The 21,988-nt window shown below is 33.8% G+C and overlaps 1 long non-coding RNA gene across 2 annotated transcripts; it reads right to left on the bottom strand.

Annotated features, from left to right (window-relative positions):
* Positions 1-15,032: 15,032 nt before the first annotated feature.
* LOC112797382 (uncharacterized) lies at positions 15,033-18,951 on the bottom strand. 2 transcript variants are annotated; one of them, XR_003199743.2, is made up of 9 exons: positions 18,400-18,951; positions 18,090-18,237; positions 17,948-18,001; positions 17,745-17,803; positions 17,098-17,546; positions 16,845-16,977; positions 16,623-16,734; positions 15,518-15,661; positions 15,033-15,288 (listed from the first exon to the last, which is right to left on the bottom strand). It is a non-coding gene; the product is annotated as an uncharacterized lncRNA (long non-coding RNA). The 2 variants fall into 2 exon arrangements; XR_003199742.3 differs by having other exon boundaries at positions 15,518-15,653.
* Between the last annotated feature and the right edge of the window lie 3,037 nt (positions 18,952-21,988).

Raw genomic sequence — 21,988 nt, 5'->3', positions numbered from 1 at the left:
CATATAACGTATCACATTTTCGTTCTTCTTCTTCTATGTTTGCGTTCTTCTTCTTCTTCATATAACGTATCACATTTTCGTCGTTCTCCTATATTCGCGTTTTTCTTCTCTGCTCGTATTCTTTATTATTGATCTGCATTGAATTCAATGTGATAAGCTCCGTCGTTCTTCTTCTTCTTTTTCTTCTTCGTTTTCTTCTTCGATCTACACTTCTGAATAGAAACAATGAATGATTCAACTTCAAATCAGTTGAATGAGGTTATTACGTTGAGACAGTTAGAGAATAATTGCTGCATGCTATCACAATAATATTAAATATTGAACAAAGTAAAAAGAGGCCACCGAACTGAACAACATTCATTTGGTGAACTGAAATCACAAAGGCCACCGAACCGAACAATGTACATGTGGTGAATAAATGGTTATTAACTTTCAATCAACAAGAATAGTATTTCTCCTCCTTCTCCTCCTCCTTCTCCTCCTAATAAAATTCGTCGTTTTCCTCTGTTCGCATTTTTCTTCTCTGCTCGCATTCTTCATTATTGATCTGCATTGAATTCAACGTAATAAGCTCTCGTTCTTCTTCTTCTTCTTCGTTTTCTTCTTCGATCTACACTTCTGAATAGAAACAATGAATGATTCAACTTCAAATCAGTTGAATGAGGTTATTACGTTGAGACAGCTAGGGAATGATTGCTGCATGCTATCACAATAACCCTAAACCCTAAACATAGTAAAAAGAGGCCACCGAACCGAACAATGTACATGTGGTGAATAAATGGTGATCAACTTTCAATTAAAAAGAATAGTATTTCTCCATGTAAAACGAGGCCACCGAACCGAACAACATTCATTTGGTGAACCAAAATCACAAAGACCACCGAACCGAACAATGTACATGTGATGAATAAATGGTGATCAACTTTCAATCAACAAAAATAGTATTTCTCCTCCTCTTCCTCCTCCTCCTCCTTCTTCTTTCAAATTTGCGCTCGTAGGTTCTTCTTCTTCTTCAGTTCAGTGGATAGTGTAACTAGGGCTTTGAAATTGGTTGTTACTCTGTTTAGTATTTTTTTTGCATGGAGAAATGCTATTCTTATTGATTGAAAGTTGATCACCATTTATTCATTACATGTACATTGTTCGGTTCGGTGGCCTTTGTGATTTCGGTTCACCAAATGAATGTTGTTCGGTTTAGTGGCCTCTTTTTACTTTGTTCAATGTTTAAGATTATTGTGATGCGTTTCAGAAGAATAATCCAAATCGTACTCATTCAACTGATTTTGAAGTTGATTCATTCATTGTTTCAATTTAAAAGTCCAGATCGAAGAAGAAAACGAAGAAGAAGAACCACAAAGCTAATTACGTTGAAGTCAATTCAGATCCATAACGAAGAACGCGAGTAGAGAAGAAGAAGAAGAACAAAAAAAAAAAACGCGAGCAGAGGAGAACGATAAAGTCAAGAAGAAGAAGAACTGAAGAAGAAGTAATGTTTTTTCATAATGAGTGGGTGTGTGTTTTCACTCTCATTAATGCGCGTGACTCTATTTGAGATTGTATCAACTTGGTTACATGATTACATGATTACATAGTTGTGTAGCACGCCCGTTAAATATTTTCTATGGTAGTGCTTGGTTTTTTCTTCTGTTACATCCATAATGCTATGCAAGGCTTTCTCGGGGAGATACAGAAATTATTTTAGAAAATATTTTAAATATTATCTCTATTTTCTATCTATGAATCATTAGAAACATTTTATCATAAAATCACTTTTTATTTTTAAAATTTAAAGTTAATAAGAGGAGACAATACAAATAGTAGAAAAAGACAACCTTATATATCTACAAATTTTTACACATATAAAAATAAAATTTTATCATATTATATTTAGACTCATTTAAAACCAAAATATATAGTTTTTTGTTATTATTTTATTCAAAATGCATTCGCTGTCTAGTTCATTAGCACCTATAATTTGTATGCATGCCTATATATTCAAGACATGATAAATTCTTATATTACCGGAAATAAAAATTACTAGCTCTTAATTAATTATAGTACTGAAAACTATATATTATAAAAGGACAAGACGATATTATATGTATATATGTAACATATATACATTACACAAAGACGATAAAGACAGAGATTAAAGAACATATATATGTATGATGACAAGGTAAAAGATGACAACTAGGACCACTAGAAGCCAAAATAATTGCATAGTTGTGAAAAGAACTCCCAAATATATAGGAATTCATGTTTTGGATATTTTCTTCTTGTCACAAGCAAAAGGCACTAATGTCGGAAAAGTTGTGAAAAAGCAAAGTTTGATTTAAAATAAAAAGAACACCCTTCAACATATAGTGGCGATACTTTTGTTATTATTGTGCTACATTATTAATTAGTGATTTTTTTTTCCTAAAAATACTTTTTTTTGGGTTGACTAGAAATATGTTTTTGGCAAAAACTCCGTGTATAATCATGCATAATCATGAGGCTTTGCAAGGTGCATTATTATGAACTTTTTGATCCAATGGTTGACACTAAATGATGTATCAACATCAATTAAACCTATTATTATATATGCACTTTAATATCAGAAGTCGTCAGAATGGATTTTTCCAAGTAAAAAAAAAAAAACTAATTTTAACCATTAATTAATTATATATTTCTAAGTTTGTATCACCTGTATAAGTTTTGTGGAATTGTTAATGAATTGTGAATTATAAATTATAATAAAGAATAAGTACTTTTTTCGTCCCCAAGGTTTGGGGTCAAAATCAAAATCGTTCCCAATTTTTTTTGTTATTAAAACCATCCTCAATGTTACAAAACGTTATAAAATCGTCCTTTTCTATTTTTTTTGGCTTTTTTTGTCCCCAAGGTCTAGGGTCAAAATCAAAATCGTCCCCAACCTTTTTTCTTATTAAAATCATCTCCAACATTAAAAAAACACTTTAAAATCATCCTTTTCCAAATTTTTTAACCAAAATATTCTCATTATCATCATTCTCCTCTTCACCTTCCTCACCCCACCACCTCTACTGCCGCCGCCACCACCACCACCACCACCACCAACACAACTCCCTCACCCCACTCCGGTAACCCTCCCCCCACCCCCTCACCGCCTCCCCCTCACCCCCTCACCGTAACCCCTCACCCCTCACCCCTCACCTCTCACCCCACTCCCTCACCCCCTCACTCCCTCACCGTAACCCTCCACCCCTCACCCCCTCACCATAACTCCCACCCCCTCACTGTAACTAGAATTCAAATTTTTAGGCAAACTCATGCTAAATTATCAGAATACCAAGATGCCAATTCACTAGGAACGAAAATTATTGGAAAAAATCAAAAGCTGCAAGACACCAAATTGTCATGAAAAAATGTTGCCCTTAACCATGATCAACCGAAATCAAAGAACCCTATTTGACAAAAAAAATCACAAAAAAAAGTAATCACTTGCAACAGATTCTTATGGAAATTCAAAACCCAGGCAGAAGTTCATTTCCTCAATTGAATCCAAACCAACAATCAAAACGACTTAAAGCCACAGAAAAATTATTGAACAATAATCCAGAAAAAACACTGTTCATGGTCATTATCATCATCATCAACAGAAAATTCAAGCAACATTCACTTTGAAGAAGAAGAAGAAAAAGAAAAAGAAGCGGTAGTGCGGTGGTGCAGTGGTGCGGCAGGAGGGTTGGACGTAGGGGCGGTGGCGGTGGCGGTGAGGGGGCGAGGGGGCGATGGAGTGATAGAGTGAGGGGGTTACGATGAGGGGATGAGGGAGTGGGAATTGATGATGATGATGATGATGGGATGGGATGGGATGGGATTTGAGGGTGGGTGTAGGAGGAAGGGAAATGGGGGGGAGGGAGAGGCGAAGAGATGATGATGGGTGTGGGTGGGGGATAGGGTTTTATTTTTTTTAATTTTTATTAATAGTTAAGGATAATTTGGTCAAAAAATAGAAAAGAACGATTTTATAACGTTTTGTAACGTTGAGGATGATTTTAATAACAAAAAAAAGTCGGAAACAATTTTAATTTTAACCCCAGACTTTGGGGACGAAAAAAGTACTTATCCCTTATAATAATCCAGGCTACCTGTATATATTTCCCAAGTGATATTTTTTATTTTTATTTTATTTATTTCAATTGAAACGCTATCTTGTCACTTTAAAATTCAGAGAAGAATGGAAGGCCATAAAGGTAACTTTTGTTGTAATAACATATATCTTATATGATATGAGAGCATGCAAATATCCAAAGAGAAATAATATAATACTATTTCAGTGGCAGCTTTAGTAGTATTTATATTTTTATTGTATGACATTTTGATACATACCAAATTTTGTTACATCTTCAACAACTAGAACTTATTATGATATATATTTGATTTATGAACTCAACTACTATATCATCAACATCATATAACCACTTAAAACAAGTCTCCCTCAACTAAGTTTGCTTAAGGCTATTGAAATTAGTAATTAAAAAATAAAAGAGAAAAGGATAAATTAATTTCTAACTTTTTGATTTGTGGATATCTAAGTCTCTGAGTATTTAAAAATATATTTAAGTCATTGGTATTTTTAAAATTTGGACATATCGATTCTTTAGTCTAATTTGTCCAATTTTAAAAATTCTCTCATGTGTGTATCCGTGTCAACTAGATCAGTATAACAGAAGTCATGTTTGATTTTTCCGTTGAATTTGCAGACCCAAATGAACATGAGGGATCGATATATTCAAATTTTAAAAAAGATCAAGAACTTAAATGTATTTTAAAAGTGAAAACTCAGGTGCAGTCAACTTCACGTGAAATTGATAGTTGAGAGCTGTTCGATGAAAATTTAGTCAAATTAGACAAATCATCTAACGACTCTCAGTTATCAACTTCACATGAAATCGACTGCACATGAGTTTCTACCATTTTCAAATCTTCGAAAACTTAAATATTTGCAGATCAAAAAGTTATTGACCTATTTGCCCTTTTCTCAATACAAAATTTTGACCCACATTATCATGAAATCTCGTGGACCCACTTATTATTATTATTATTATTATTCAATACTTTATGAGTAAGGTGACATATGATACTAAATTGTCCTTTTCAGATTTCTACCGCGAAAGTGGCATTTGTATAATTTTTTGTTTCTAATTTCTAGTTCTATAATTGAGTGAGAATATCAGATCCGAAAGCTTCCATGATTGAGTGAGATATCAAATCTTAACATGGAAAAGGGGAATTAAAATAAAATCAAAATTAAACCACAAAAGCTAGATTTTAACATTGTCAAATTTAGCAACAAATTTAAAAATTTTTGTTATGAGACCATAAGTGTTTGGATGGTAAATCACATAGCTAATCTGCCTAATCACTTTATTTAAGAAATCGATTTTTTATTTTTAATCTTAATAATAATTGATATAAGAGCTGGCATCCAAATTCACTCTTTTAGAACATCACTATAGCATTAATAAGTTGAACATTTGGTGGAACAACAAGATGCATGAGAGTTTCAATGTTTCATCAAATTGTTTATTTTTATTATTTTTGGGGTTGGGCTTTTTTTATTTTGGTCAAGAATTTCATCTACTCCGACAAAAGGCTATACCAGGGTATAATGGGCCTATCACTTAGCCCATTTTTAAAATTCTTCTTTTTTAAAAAACCAAAAGAAAAAAAAAACCTTTTAGAACATTCTCTCTATAGGAGAGCACGTTTCCTCTCTACAGGAGAGTACCACTACAGGGTTACTCCAATTTGGGAGATGCTGCAGCAGGGAGCAAAACATAAACAGTTACATTAAATACCTTTCAAATCTTAACCTTCTGTCATCTTCACCTCACAACCCAACACCTTTGATCACACTTTCACTTTTCCTTTCAAACTAGTTTACCACGCTAGCCAACAAACCAACAACCACATACATCTGATGCGAATTTTTACAATCCACACTTACTAACCGGCAAGTGCACCGGGTCGTACCAAGTAATACCTTACGTGAGTAAGGGTCGATCCCACGAGGATTGATGGATCAAGCAACAATGATTGATTGATTGGCTTAGTTAAGCAAGCAGAAATTAGTTTTGAGATGTTCAAAAGGTTTAAGTTGAAAATATCATAAGGCAGATACGCAAGTAATTAAGTTAAAAATAAAATATGGGAAAACAGTTAAGGCTTTAGAGTTATCTATTTTTCCGGATTAACTTTTTTACTAACTATTTTAATTATGTAGGATTTAATTTATGGCAAACTATATGTGACTAGACCCTAATTCCTTAGACCTTTCTAGTCTCCTCTAAAATTCATTAACTGTCAATTCATTGGTCAATTAATTCCAATTAAAGGGTACATGATCAAATTCCAGTTTGCATGCCACAAAAACTCTAATTACCCAAAGAATAAAAGGATTATATGTCACGTATCTCGTTAAATCCAGATAATTAGAATTTAGGAGAATATGTTTTCAAGCTATTGTTCAAGTATAGAGCTTTTCCAAGTTATACAAGAACTCAAATAGAAAAAGGGTCATACTTCCGTTCCACCCAAATTCATAAGATAAAGAACGAAAATAATTCTTAAATATAAATCCAAAACATAAATTAAAATAAAAAAAATAATAAAATCAATCCATACAAATAGACAAAGCTCCTAACCTTAACATTGGAAGTTTAGTTTCTCATGGAATGTAGAATGTAAATTTGTATAAAATTCCCTAATGGAATCCCTCTAATGTCATCTCTCTAATAGAAGAGAAGTCTTCCCTTTTTATATCTAATCCTAATTAATTTAAAATCTAATATCTAAAACTAAAAATAATATCTTTTCCTAAAAGATAAGATTTGAATTTAAATTTGAATTAATTAACAGATTTTTAGTTGATAGATGGGGACCACTTGCTTTGTCCATTCTGCAGCTTCTAATCTGTGTTTTCTGGACTGAAAAGTGGGTCAAAACAGCTCAGAAATCACCCTCAGTGTCATTTGTATTTTTGCAGATCGCGCATGTGACGCGTCCGCGTCGTCCACGCGCTCGCGTCATTTGTGCAGATTCCAGTCCACGCGTTCGCGTCAGGCACGCGATCGCGTCATTGCGATTTCTCCATTCCGCGCGGTCGCGTGAGCCATGCGTCTGCGTCGGTCTTCGCTGGTCATTCCTTTGGTTTCTTCTTTTTCTCTGTAGAAACTTCATCAAATCCATCCGAATGCTACCTAAAATGAATAAAATTGCACAAAACTCAAAATAGCATCCATAGTGGCTAAAATATAATTAATTCTTAATTAAACTCAACAAATTAGATGTAAATTCACTAGAAAAAGATAGACAAGATGCTCACGCATCAACATCCACCAGTGGCACTGCACTAAAAGAAGATACACAAGATGTCACAAAATATGCCAAACTTTGGAAGGGAGCCGATAGAAGGAAAAACAATCATTATCAAACCAAACAGCCAAAAGGAACATAAAGTAGACAACATCAATTTAGTAGGACAAATCATATCAAGCAAAGAAGTCCCATTTAGAAGCAGCAAAAATGCCATTATGGGAATCTGAGAAAATCTAGAAGGAGTTTTTTTCATCTCTGAAGTGGGACACAATAAAGTTCTGATAAGCTTCAAGGATATGTGGAGAGGTCTGCAGACATTGAAAGGGGAGCCATGGAATATAAAAAGTCATCTCTTAAATCTCCAACTATGGTCATAGCATGAATCAATATTAGAAGTCAGCCACCAATATATGGAGTTTTGGGTTCAGATACATGGGCTACCCTTGGAGAACATGAACAGTGAAATAGGAAGAATCATTGGAGACATGATAGGGATTGTTATTGATGTGGAAGATCCGATGAGGAACCATGTACTCATGAGAACTTTTCTAAGGGTAAGGGTAGCCGTGGATATTCTCAAGCCTTTACTCACAGATTTCTATATGGCTAGGGAAAACCTCCCCAATATCTGGGTTCATTTTAAATATGAGTGCCTTCAAGATTGTTACTGCATGAACTGTGGGGTTATAGGACACAGCAAAAAAGAATGCAACAAAGAGATGGCCATGGTGGCGTAGAATCTAGAAGCACCTAGATATACCATGGGCTAGTGGCAGACCAAGCCAAATCTCTGAATAGGAGAGAGGGAAGAAGTTGAAAGCAAAGCAAATCACAAGAAGGGGATGAAGAGACGGAAGCGCATGACATTCAGGACAACTATGAGAGAGTGGAGGAACTACAGAAATCTGCAGCCAGCGGAGTAGGTAGAAATCGAGAAGAGGGAAGGAAGGAAAAAGGAAAGAAAGTAGCATTAGAAAATTAGGAACAGTTAGGGCAAATTGATCTCAGAGCTGCAGAGCATGTAGAAGAAATCCCTCTTAATCAGCTGAGCATGGCAGAGAATCAAGGGAATTACAATAGAAGAGCCAAGAAGATACTAGAGAAAATTATGACAGAATTAAATGAGATCAAGACCAGAAGAGAAAGGAATACTAATAGACCAAGCCCAATAAAAAAGAGAATAGAAGCTGGGTACTGGACCGGGAAACAACAGGGAGAAGAGAAAAGCATTAACCAAGAAGTAGGAAGCCCAAACAATTTGGACCATACAAGCCTAATGGAAGAGGACCAACAAGACATAAAAAATGACAGGAAATAAGAAGGATGTAGAAGGCAGTATAACAATACGGAGAATGAATTGGACCCAAAAACAATAAGGGATATTCTGAAGGTCAGTTTTGGTGCTAAAAAGATAACAAACACAGCAGGAGGAACAGAACAACAAAACAAAGGCAAGGCTTTAAAATCTAATAAGGACAGCAGGGATATTTGGGCTCTCAGAAGAATGGAGGAAGAGAAAGATGGCATGGCAAAAGAGAAAAATTTAATTATACAAACAGCAGCTGGAGGAGGCACATATTTTGTGGAGCTAGTTGAGGAAGAGGATGAAGATAAAAATGGAAAAAAGGAGACACAAGCTCTGCATGCTGAGTGGGAGAAGAGGCTCACAATGGAGATTATAAGCAAATTGAATATCAAGAGGAAGAGGGCTGAACAGGACATTCTGATGATTAAAGCTGCAGGGGAAGAAGAAGAAGAAGAATTGCTTCAAGACAGCACCAAGACCAAAAGGACCAGGAAGAAAGAGGTAACAGAGAGAGACATAGTTGTAGGGAAAATGCAAATTGTTCTTAGTAGTATAGAGGCTGAGGAGGCGGGCCTATACATGCCCCAACCCCAACCATGAGTATAGTAAGTTGGAACTATCAGGGTGTGGCAGCAACCGCGACAGTTTCCAAATTAAAAGATCTTTGCAAAAAGATCAAGCCGGCCATTATTTTCCTCATGGAAACAAGGGCTAAGGAATGCAAAATCAAAAAGTTAAAGAGAGAACTCCGTTTTGATAAATCCTTTTGTGTAGAACCCCAAGATTTGTCCGAAGGTCTAAGTCTTTTATGGAATAAAAATATGAATCTTGATATTTACTCTTGGTGTCATAATGTTATTAAAACTTATATTACAAAGAGGAAAGGAAATAAATGGAATTGCTGTTTTATGAATGGAGACCCCAATTTTAGGCAGAGAAAGAAGCAACGAAGGGATTTAGTAGCTCAAAATTAGAATCAGAATAAACCACAGTTGTTCATTGGGAATTTTAATGATATTTTGAATCAGGGAGAAAAAGTGGGCTTACACCCAAAGCCAAAAGTGCAGGTGGAAGAATTTAGGAATTTTGTGAACAGCAACAGAATAATAGAAATTGATCTTAAGGGAGGAAAATTCACATGGTTTAGCAATCCTAGGAATGGCTTCGTTACAAGAGAAAGGCTAGACAGCGTCCTAGTCAACTGGGAGTGGAAGAGATTATATCAGAATGTAACCCTCACAGCCCTCCCGGCAATAGGATTTGATCATTGCCCTCTGGTTTTAAGGCTGGAACCGAGAGAGAAATTCGAAAGACACTTCAAGTATGAAGCATATTGGGAAGATCACGAAGATTGTGAGAAGATCATCAAGCAAGGATGGAAAAAGAATGAAAATAAAAGGAATAAATGGGAAAAACTACAAGAAAAATTCAAGAGTTGCAAGAAGGAATTGGAGCAATGAAGCAAGAGAACTTTCACTAAAGCTGATAAGAAAATCAACCAACTTAAGGAAGAAATCACAAAACTGCAAAATCAGGAGTTTTCAGAACAGTAACAGAAAAGGATTAAGGATCTGAAGGTTGAGATATCACAGCTATGCAAGAAAGAAGAAAAGTACTTGGGCCAAAGAGCAAGATTAAAATGGCTAAAGTTTGGGGACAAAAATACCTCCTTCTTCCATGCAACGACAATTCAAAGAAGAGACTTGAATAAGATTGAAAGATTGAAGGACGCAGAGGGAAATTGGATTACAAGGAGCAAGGACATCATGGAATTAGTGGAGAGACACTTCACTGATCTATTTGCCACAACCACAAGGAGCAAAGTAGAGAAATGCAACCGAATTATCCCGAAAAAGGTCACAATTGAAATGAACAGGGAACTTCTAAAGGAAGTGTCAGATAAGAAGATAAGGGATGCAGCCTTCAGTATAGGAAGCCTGAAAGCGCCTGGCTCAGATGGTCTTAACGGTTCATTCTTTCAAAAGTACTGGAATATCATCAGTAGAGAGGTCTGTGATGTTATTAAGGAAATTTTTGCTAGCAGGAGAATGCCAGCGAACATGGGAGAGACTACGATGGTCCTGATTCCCAAAGTTACAACCAGAATGCCTTAGCCAATTAAGACCTATCAGCTGCTGTAACTACATTTACAAGATCGTGGCGAAAATTATTGTCCTCAGGTTAAAAAATTTTCTTGATAAATTATTCTCCCCTGCCCAAAGCGCTTTTGTGGGAGGAAGACTCATACAAGATAACATTGTTATTATTCAGGAGGCCTTCCACAATTTAAACAAAAAAGACAAGTTTGGCTCCTAAAACTTAGCTGTAAAATTGGATATAAACAAGGCTTATGATAGATTAGAGTGAGACTTTTTGAAAAATGTTTTACATTCTTTTTATTTTGAGCAGAGCTGGATACAGTTAGTAATGGAGTGTGTCAAAAGCATAAGTTATAAATTTAAAATAAATGGTAAGCTGTCTAAGAGAATAAAACCTCAAAGAGGTCTGAGGCAAGGTGATCCCTTATCACCATACCTTTTCATTATGACAGCAGAGATTTTCACATCACTTATGGAAGAAGCACAAAGGGAAGGACGTATTTCATGTGTTAAACTTGCTTCAACAGCACCAGTTATCACCCACCTTCTGTTTGCTGATGATTGCATTCTTTTTGCGGAAGCCAAAGAAGAGGAACTTTATCAAAGCATCTTAATTCTAAACAGATACACGGATGCATCAGGATAAAAGATAAATTTAGAAAAATCAGGCATAGTGTTTGGACAGCAGGTACCGATTCAGACAAGGGTCAATATAGAAGAGATTATGGGCATGCAAACCTGGAACAATCCTGAAAAATACCTTGGGTTACCGGCACATTGGAGAAGATCGAAGAACAAAGCGTTGGCATGGCTAGAAGAAAGGATAGACAACAAAATTGAAGGATGGAAAGAGCGACTACTCAACCAAGCAGGGAAGGAGACTATGATTAAAGTAGTTATTCAAGCCATACCCAGCTATGCTATGAGCATTGTCTTGCTGCCCAAAAATTTTTGCCAAAGAATAGGATCAAAAGTTGCAAGATTTTGGTGGGCAAACTCTAAGAGAGAAAAGGGGATACACTAAAAAAGCTGGAGCAAAGTTTGCAAAAGCAAGAGGAATGGCGGGTTAGGTTTTAGGGACTTACAGTGTCAAATTTAGCCTATCTAGCCAAACAAGCATGTAGGGTAATTGAAAATCCAAATGCAATATGGGTAAAAATTCTAAAAGCAATATATTTTGAGGATAGAAATTTTTGGGAAGCTAGCATCAGGAGTGGGGGATCATGGGCATGGAAAAGTCTTATCCAAGGCAGGGACTTCTTGAGAAGGAATGGGAGATGGAGTATTGGAAAGGGCTCAAAAATAAAGATATGGGAAGACAATTGGGTTATGGGGATGGGTAAAATCCTTTTGAACAGAAATCACTCAGTGGACAGAGTAAAAGACCTCATCATCGAGGGAGAAAGATGGAAACAAGGAAGAATAATAGAATTATTCCTGGAGAACATAAGCAACAGAATTTTGCAAACACCCATAAGTCTACTGAGGAGCGAGGACAGACTAATATGGCCTTTCAGATGGGATAGGATTTACACTGTTAAGACAGGACATCATGTGGCAAAGAAGGAAAAATAGGTCAACGAGGGAGCGGGACCTTCAACAAGCACAGATATGACGGATCTTTGGAAAGAGATATGGGGAATGAATGTTCCGTCGAAGATAAAAATATTTTTATGGAAAGCGGCACATGTATAATACCATTATATAACAACTTATTTAAAAAGAAAATAACTAATACTCCTATCTGTCGAATTTGCAGGGAAGGAATAGAAACAATGGAAGATGCAATTCTTCTATGCCCGTGGACTAGAACGACGTAGTTTGGAGCACATAGTCAACGTCTACCAATACCAGAGACAGTCAAGTCTTTTACAGAATGGCTACTTAAAATGTGCATGAAAATTAGAGGACAAAAAAAGGAAGAGGCAGAGGATCTGATTGGAAGAATTGGAATGCTAATGGGAGATTTGGAAAATGAGAAACCAGACTATATTCCAAAACACTATTCCCAACCCCAATGCTACCATCATTAGCTAAAATCCTAGAATCAGAAATCAAGGAAGCAATGCAAAAAAAGAAAAAAAAGAAATAGCCTCACTCTTCATTCCAATATCTTTTAATTTAAGAAATAAGAACGACTAAAACAGATGTACATGGTTCGGTGAAATCGAGTTTGTCCTAACTTATTATATCTGACCTTAAATATATATCAAGTCTAATTTTAGATTATAATATGGTTTTAGACCCGATGAAACTTAGATATTTTCGAATGACAATTATATCGGGTCCAAATCGGGTGAAAACCGGATCTTTAAAGATTTAACAATAATTTATAAAGAAACTTATTTATGATGGATTTATTTATAAAAAAGAAGCTTGTTACCGAAAAGTTGATATCTATATTTAAAATTGAATTTGTCTATAAATTCTAATTTGATACTTCTTTGATCTATTTTCTAATTCAACAAGTGTAATTAAAAATAAAATAATAAATTTATAATTAATATAATATAATATTATAATTAATTTAAAATATATATACCTTTTTTAGTTTCCTTAAAATACACATGGATCGAGTAAAGTCGGATTCACCTTAACCTAAATCCGACCTTAAATAATGATCAGGTCTATTTTTGAGGTCATTACTTAACTCTAACTCAAATAAATTCATATCAAATTAGCCCTTAAGATGCTAGCTCAATTTCTTCTATAAAAAATTTGAGAAATTGAGGCTGTATACAAATGGGTTGGTAATTTCCCAGCAAGGATATATCGTTTTTATTCCAGGACTAAACTTTGATATCTCTTGGTAATAGTCAAGATACTTATTATTTTGACCAATTTTATACTATATAAAACATCATTTTTATTATGAATAATATAAGAAAACCAACTTTTTCAGCTAACACCAATTAATCTTTTAAAAATTATATTATTTATTTTAAATATTAAATCTTAAATCTAAATTCTTAATTTTAAATTATAAACCTAAACTCTAAAGTTAGTTAATGTTGACTATTAATTAAATGTTAATTTTATCCTTTCTCTTTTATAATATGTCTATATTTATGCTGGCTATGGTAATTATGTATGTTAAAATTAAAATTATATTGTCTTTTAATTTTAATAATAATATTTTAAAAAAATATTGTTAAATAATAATAAAAATATTATTTTAATTTTTAATATTTTTTTAAATATTATAGTCACCATAACATAAATATATTAATATTAAAGTGCACTTGAAAGTGTGACTTTAAAATTTATTTTTGTGATAAAAATACTTTCGAAACATTATAATAGAAAAAATTGCTCTTAAAAAGAATAAAATTTTATCTAGTATAGTCAAAGAATTCTTTCGTCATGGATAAAGCATGTTAAAATCAAAATTTTCATCTTACATATTTTCATTTTGCTACAGTTTAAAGTGTGGAGGCATTTGGTGCAAAAATTGTGGTTAATTAAAAGTCTTCATAGTTCTTAAAACTGTGAGTCTGTGGAAAAAACCTTGCACCAGTTTTTGTGGACCGGCCACAATTTTAAGTTTTAAACCTAAACTTATAGTGAAACTTGATTCAAGGGACAATTATACATTTATATCCAAAAGTTAGATACAAATTAACATTGATGAGAAAACATCACATTCAACTAAAGAATTTAAGATAGTAAGTTAATGAGTTTCTTATCTTATAAACTCCTCATTCTTTTTTACTTTCTTTGATGTGTGACTAACTTTATGCATTTCTCACTTGCAACATTAACATTAAAAACATGACGGTATCGCACAAAAAACGTCACTACAAGAAAATAAGCTTTTTGCCACGTTTTTAAAGTGTACCGAAAGGTGCAAAAAAGCGTACCGATAACTTTTCGCCACGCTTTTTGAGCTACCGGCACGCTTTTAAAAGGGTCACATCTGCCAGCGTGCCGGTTGATCTATCGGTACGTTTTTCTTGACCTATTGGTACGCTTTTCTTTTTGCCACGCTTTTACCTATTGGCACGCTTAAAAGCGTAACTGTATATAACCTTGTAGCCACGTTTTTAAAGCGTGCCAAAAGATGGATATACAGCCACGTTTTTAAAGCGTGCCAAAAGATGGATATACAGCCACGCTTTTAAAACATGCCCAAAAATGGATATATAGCCACGCTTTTAAAGCGTGTCAAAAATTAAAAACTTGTCGTTGCACTTCAAAAACGTGGCCTAATCCTTTTTCAAATAAAAAAAAAGAAAAATAATAAAAATAGAAATACTAATAAATTAATCTTTCAAATAAAATATTACTAAAAAATTACTCTTCCATTGATTTATATGAATTATGTACATGATAAAACATGAATAAAACATTTAAAAAAAACAAATTCTAATTTCAAAATAAACATTTAAAAAAATTACAATTCTATGTTATAAAAAATCTAATCTAGTTCCTAAACATCTAGACTAATTTGTAGCACACGAATGGTTGCACGCAACTCTTGTATAGCTATTAGAGGTGTAGAAGCTGTTGGGCAACAGTAACCTGTATGCATGAGAACTGTACAACAAAGTACAAAATCAGTACTAATTTCAATCATGTCAAATTTGTCACTTAGTAATTAAAATTAGTAGCCCCTTTTTATAATAACTAGTGTATGTTCCCGTATGCTGTACGGGATAATACATAAAATTATATAAAAAATTTCGTCAAACTATAAAGGAAACAACAAAAATAGCTCATGTATACAAGAATAAACTAACTGATGTAAGCATAAAAGATGGCCAACCTGCATGCAAACAAGCTTGGAGTCGCCCTGGATACGGATAAAAGAAAATCCCTTTTTAAGAGCATATCTCATTCCTAATATCATTGCACGATATTCAGCAGCATTGCATGGTGCTATACCCACACCTTCACGCAACCTACAAATCTTTAAAGTAATAAACTAATAATAGCTAATGGGATTAAAGGTTGTAAAAAATGATACATATATAAATAGCAACATCAAATGTATATAGAGCTTAGCAAACATCAAATGTATATAGAGCTTAGCCAAAAAAAAAGTTTGAACTCTGCATCCAGTTAGGAAACACAGAGAATTTTAAAGTAGATTATGGTATACAGAGCTTAGCAATTCCTTGTTTGAATCCTTAACATTTAATAAAGCTTGAGACTGAAGCGCTATATCTTGGACAGAGATAGGCTCAGACCTAGCACCCTTTGTTGCAACAACCCACAATCAAGATGATGAATCAAGTAGTTAGGAAGCCAAACAAATCTTAAAAGCAATCAACCAACACAAACTCAAACATTCTTAGGCATAAAGCAATGTTAGTTGCTTGTAGATATACACAAACAGCAGGTGTGGATTTTGATAAGGTTTTCTCACCTATTATCAAACCTGTAACTATTAGAATAATCTTAATCATAGCTTTATCAAAAGGTTGAGCAGTGAAGCAGTATAATTTTCATGATGCTTTTCTAAATGGAAATCTAACAAAGACTATTTACATGTCTCAACTCCCTAGTTTTGTTTACTTAAATTCAAACCTTGTTTGCAAACTAAACAAGGCAATATATGGTTTGAAATAAGCTCTTAGAGCTTGGTATCTAACCATTACTGCCACCTTACAATCTTTTGGATTTAGGAGCACAAAATCAAATCCTTTCCTCTTCACACATTTTACAACTACTTCAATTATTTATATATTTATTTATGTTGTTTTCAGAGTTTAAAGCATTGGCAGTGGTGTTTGCAGAACTAATCCAAATTCAAAACTTGTTAATTGAGCTCAAGCAACCCTGTCTCACTACTCCTACAGTGTTTTGTGACAATATGTTTTCAGTTCTATTATCTTAAAAGCAATCAACCAACACAAACTCAAACATACCGAAGATGCAGCTTTATTTTCGTGTTTTGTAACACCATTAGCAGTTGATTTCCTAGCCTTTGAACACCTTTTGATGCACCCACTGAAATTGCCTTAGCAGATTCGAATGATTCTAAGCACAAATATTGCATCGGAAAGAAAATAAACATAAGAATACTCATGTTAATCATTAACCCTGAGCAACAAAGTGGATTAAGAATGAGCTATGATACAAAACCCTACCTTGAAGGCCTCCATATGGTTTCAACTTCTCAAGAACTAAAGCTAGAACTGGTCCATGAATGTCCAAAACTTACTGTCATTGCAGCAGCTTCAGCAAAACTGCTTTGCACAGAAAGTTGCCTAGATAAGGAACCTACAATAGTAGCATACTCAGAGGATAGACACAAGACAGAAGAATCACTTAAAAAAAGATTGAAATAGACCATTTTATCAAATTGAACTCCTCCCAAGTCAAATTGAAGTGTATTCTTACAAATGTTTGAGAGTGGAATTACTTTCTTGACCTCCAAGCCTCTGAACAACATGGACAAAGGAGAGATGAAGATTAGGAGTCCAACAAAGCCTTGGCATCTTTGATCTCACATATTGCCTCACACCACTCCCTCTCTTCCCTTCTCTTGATGCTGTGCTGCTGCTACTTGGGTTTGTTAAATTCCCTTCTTCATTGTTATCCTCCTCCTCCTCCTTTGCTTCATTATTATTCTCTTCTTCTAATTCCTCATCATCACTCATAGCCGCTCATTCATTTATGTCAAATGAATTTTCCTCACCCTCATTATCATTACTACTCTTGCCGCCATTTCCTTCATTATTCTCTTGATGAATCTCAAATCCCTTTGACATATTTATTTATTTTAGTAGATGCGATGCTCAGTATAAATGCTACAATAATTTCTTGAATTCCTCCTTTACAAATTACCTCTGGAAACCAAAACAAGGATGCAAACATTTAAATATACACACAACTAATAACAAATAATTAAACAAGAACATACAGGCTGTAGTAGTGACCACTCTCTATCTATATATACAGTAGTAATTAATTACTAGCTAGCCTTTAAAACCTATATTCACTGAAGCAATTAAGCTACCTACTTCGCTATCTGATCTTTAATATACCTTAGCTTGAAGAGCGCTGTGAAAAAAAATACAAGAATAAGTTGTTCCAAAATGTCTGCCTGAACAAAGTTCAAAAGAATAAAAAGAACAATCAGAACCCATAGGAAGCTTATCTTCTTCCATTATATAACATGATGGAAGAAAAAATACAATCAAATATCTCATAGTTTTTCAGTGATAGAAATGTAAGGGATAAAGCTGACCTTCCCAGGCTGATTATACAAAGACGAAAGATCAGAGAAAAGAGATGGAACTCCCTGGAGAGAATACAAAAGAAAGAAATCACAATCAACTTCGAAAAGCCTGAACGAGGCATAATTTGAAGCTAACAAGAAACTTGAATACCTTAGGAGAGGCCTAATGTAATTATCTGTTGCTGCTCTAAATTTGTCACCTTGCAAAAAATCTAGAGGTATTCTCTGCCAAACGAGATTCAGCAAAGAATAAACTCAAAGAATGAGCACCACATATCAGTAGCTGAGCACTACCACAGCTGCAGCAGAACAGAACCAAATGTCAAAAAGTTTGGAAAAAAAACCCTAAACGACGGATCATATTAGAACAAAAAAGAAATCTAGAAAAAAATGAAGAACCAAGAAAATCAAATTCAAAATCAAATAATTAGATCAACGAAAAAATTGACCAAATAATTTACCACGGCACTGCGAACGTTGAACATGGCTGACGAAGGTGCGACGAGTGAGGGAGAGGGAGACGGCGACGCGACGATTTCAGAGAGGGAGACGGCAATGCGACGGGTGCTGAACCACGGAGGGAGGATCGGCGATTAAGGGTTTGCGAAATAGAGTGAGCAACGATTGAGGTTCCGAATCCAACGAGGGTTTGCGAGACAGAGACCACTGAGGGAGTAGGAGGGCACGCCGAGACAGAGACCACTGAGTGCATGGACGGAGCAGCGCCGATGGAGGGTTCCGAATCTAACGAGGGTTGTGTCGATGGTGCGAGGGTTGGGTGCGAGAGATCGTTGATGGCGCGGGGTTGGGTGCGACAGAGAGAGGGATGGGTGTGAGGGTTAGATGAAGGGCTGGGTGTGAGGGTTAGATGAACATGACGGCGAGCTGTGTGGTGCAACGGCCTTGGCGATGGGCAGTGATGAACTTAGTGCGACGGCTTTCTGGGTGCGATGGCTTGCTTTTAGGTTATCTTCTAGGTTAAAAATGAATTTGGAAATAAAAGTGAAGTGTATGAGCAGTTATAACTTCTATAGGTTAAAAGTTAACTTAGAAAAAAGTGAAGTGTGTAAAAAATAGGGTGGCACTCTATTGGTACGCTTTTGTAGGGTGCCTATATAAACACAGTATATGGGCACGCTTTAAAAATGTGACTGTTAAAAAAAAATTAGTCACTCTTTTAAAGCGTATCGATTTCTCTCTATGGGTACGTTTTTCAAGCGTGGCAATAAGAAAGCGTGGCCAAATTTTAAATAAGTGGCCACCCTCGTAAAAGCGTGCCGATTTTCCTCTATGGCCACGTTTTTCAAGTGTGGCAAAAAAAAAGCGTGGCCAAATCACAAATCAGTGGCCACCCTCGCAAAAGCGTGCCCATAGACCACTTTTGAGCACGCTTTAAAAGCGTGGCAAGAAAAAAGTGTGCCGACAGGCCTTTTTTCTTGTAGTGCGTAATCTAAATCATATTAATAGAGAATTTTACGTATATTCATCATGAATTTATTCGAATCCTCTTTAAATTTTCTTTTAATTTCAAACACTACTATAAGTAAAAGTATATTATCTATTTTCTAATCTTTATACCTTTTAGATTATTACTGATTCAAGTATTAAAATTTCTTACAGATACACTCTCATTTTTGTAAAGATGCTAACCTAGAGCAAAAAGATCCACTGCAACCTTATATTTCAATCCTACATATTCATGTTTTATGATCACGAGAACTGAGAAGTATCCTAAATTTACTTTCAGAACAAAATATTTTCTAAATGTCCCTGGCCAAGCTCAACAAGTAACCCAAAATTCTATGCATTGAAAAACATATTATACGTATATTAAAACTAAGTATTATATATTTATGTATAAATATATATATATATTATTTAATTTATTTTTAACTTATATTTTATATTTTAAAATATATTTTATATTAATAATTAATTTTAATATACATTTAACCTATTCTACCGTAGTTAATTACTTTACTTCTTTAAATTTGGCTTTGATTATTAGTGCTTTGCGAATTTAAAGTGAAGTCATGATCAATATTATGAGAGAAGACGAATTTCTTGATAACATCGAGTAGGTAAAATTATCTTTTATTTGCTACAAAGTACAATGAAAAACAGACAATACCAAACGAATTTTGAATAAGTAAACCATTTTGGGGAACATGCACCCACAACCACAATCCATATACAAACCTCATTTGATTCCTTTCCAAAAGCCTCTTTGATAAATAATAATAATTAATTAATTATACACTAAATAATACACACAAATCTCCTAATTAAATAATAAATTTAAACAAATACATAACATATATAAGTAACTGGTTGGAGGCTTATCACCAAAATGGAAATACAAAGTGGACAAAATTAATTGTCATATTTTCATTGTGAGGATTATTAGTCCCGATTAAAGTTGTATGTAGATAGGATCGGATCGAATATAACTAAAAATTTGATTTGATTTGTATAATTTCTATCGAATCAGATCGGATCGGATATCATATTTGCGTTTTTTAGTGTTGGATCTGATTTATAATATTTGCATATCGGATCAGATATCGGGTATATTTGCATAATTGAATCTTCTCTTTTTAATCATATTTCTATGTAAAAAGTTCAATAAAAATGTCTCTTTCACACTTTTAAACTTATTTATTCCAAAAATATTTTAATTAAATTTTTTTAAATAACAAAAATAAAATAATACAATATATGAATAATAACTATTAACTAAAACATACAAACAAGTAAATATAATACCAAACATATATATATAATATTATTGTGTAAATTTGCAGATCTACAGATCCGTGAATCGGATACGCAAATCCAGAGTATATATCTGTGATCCGATCTTCAAGGATGCAGATCAGATGCTATTCGATCCGATTAATTTACGGATCAGATCGTATCTGCAATTTTTATATTAGATACGGATATTTATCACAGATTTACGAATACGATCCGATTCATAAACAACTCTAGTCCTAATCCAACGAATTAGAGAGTATTAAGATAAATACATTGTCTAATATAACTCAAATTAATACTATAGTAAGACGATATATATAATTAAATTTATTTTTAATATATATTTTATATTAATAATTAATTTTAATAAACACCTAATAACATACTGGTTATATTATTATTATTGTGATATGATTAATGCAAACATAACAAAGAACATAGGTAGGAGGGAGGGTGGCGCCCACAAATCATTCCCATTACGATCAACAACTACAAAATTCCAACATGTCACTACGACATTATAATTTTTAAAGTTCTTAATTATTATAATTATTATTTAATATGAATATGAATTTAATCAATAATTTATATAACGTTGCGACCCCGTTCTGTTCTCCTCACTAGCATGGTAACAAAACTTTGAACCGCCCTTTGTTATGTCGGTTTCCTCCTGAATTTTTATGCTTATTGCTTCTCTGTACAAAATTAGAAAAAAAAAAAGTTTGCTTAATTAGTTGTGTTATGGAATTAGACTTTCTCAACTTTTTTAAAAAATTATTGTAAAGTGTAATTTTTTATCGTATATTTTTTAAGTAAAATAAAAGTTATTTAAAAAAATATTAAATAATATAAGATTACACTAGATAATATTTAAAAAAAATAAAAAGATTTATTTCTCTAAATTGCAGCTTGCTGGCTAGCTTAGCGGATATTGATGTATTAGTAGTTAGTACACACTACTTGTTATCAGATAGTACTTTTTTTCTCTTAAATAAGCTAAGGTTTTGAATTCAATTTTCGTACTGTTAGTAAAAGCAACAGCATATGGTACGTCAAGAAAAAAGAGATAATACTTAAAGTGGTGTTTAAAATTTTTAATTTATTTTAATTTAATTTTTTTTAAATAATCAAATAAGTCTCTCATACTTAGAATTGTAAATTTTTGTTAGTTAAAAAATTATCAAATATTTTAATGTTGCTAATGTATACAGTTAAGTATTAAGTTGGTATTTAACTATACGTAGACATACAATTAGTTCAACTGAAATTGGTGTCTCAAATTTAGTTAAAATA

Source organism: Arachis hypogaea, chromosome 4 (assembly GCF_003086295.3).
Source record: "Arachis hypogaea cultivar Tifrunner chromosome 4, arahy.Tifrunner.gnm2.J5K5, whole genome shotgun sequence".
Classification (NCBI taxonomy): Eukaryota; Viridiplantae; Streptophyta; class Magnoliopsida; order Fabales; family Fabaceae; genus Arachis; species Arachis hypogaea.
This window is presented reverse-complemented; position numbering and strand designations above follow the sequence as displayed.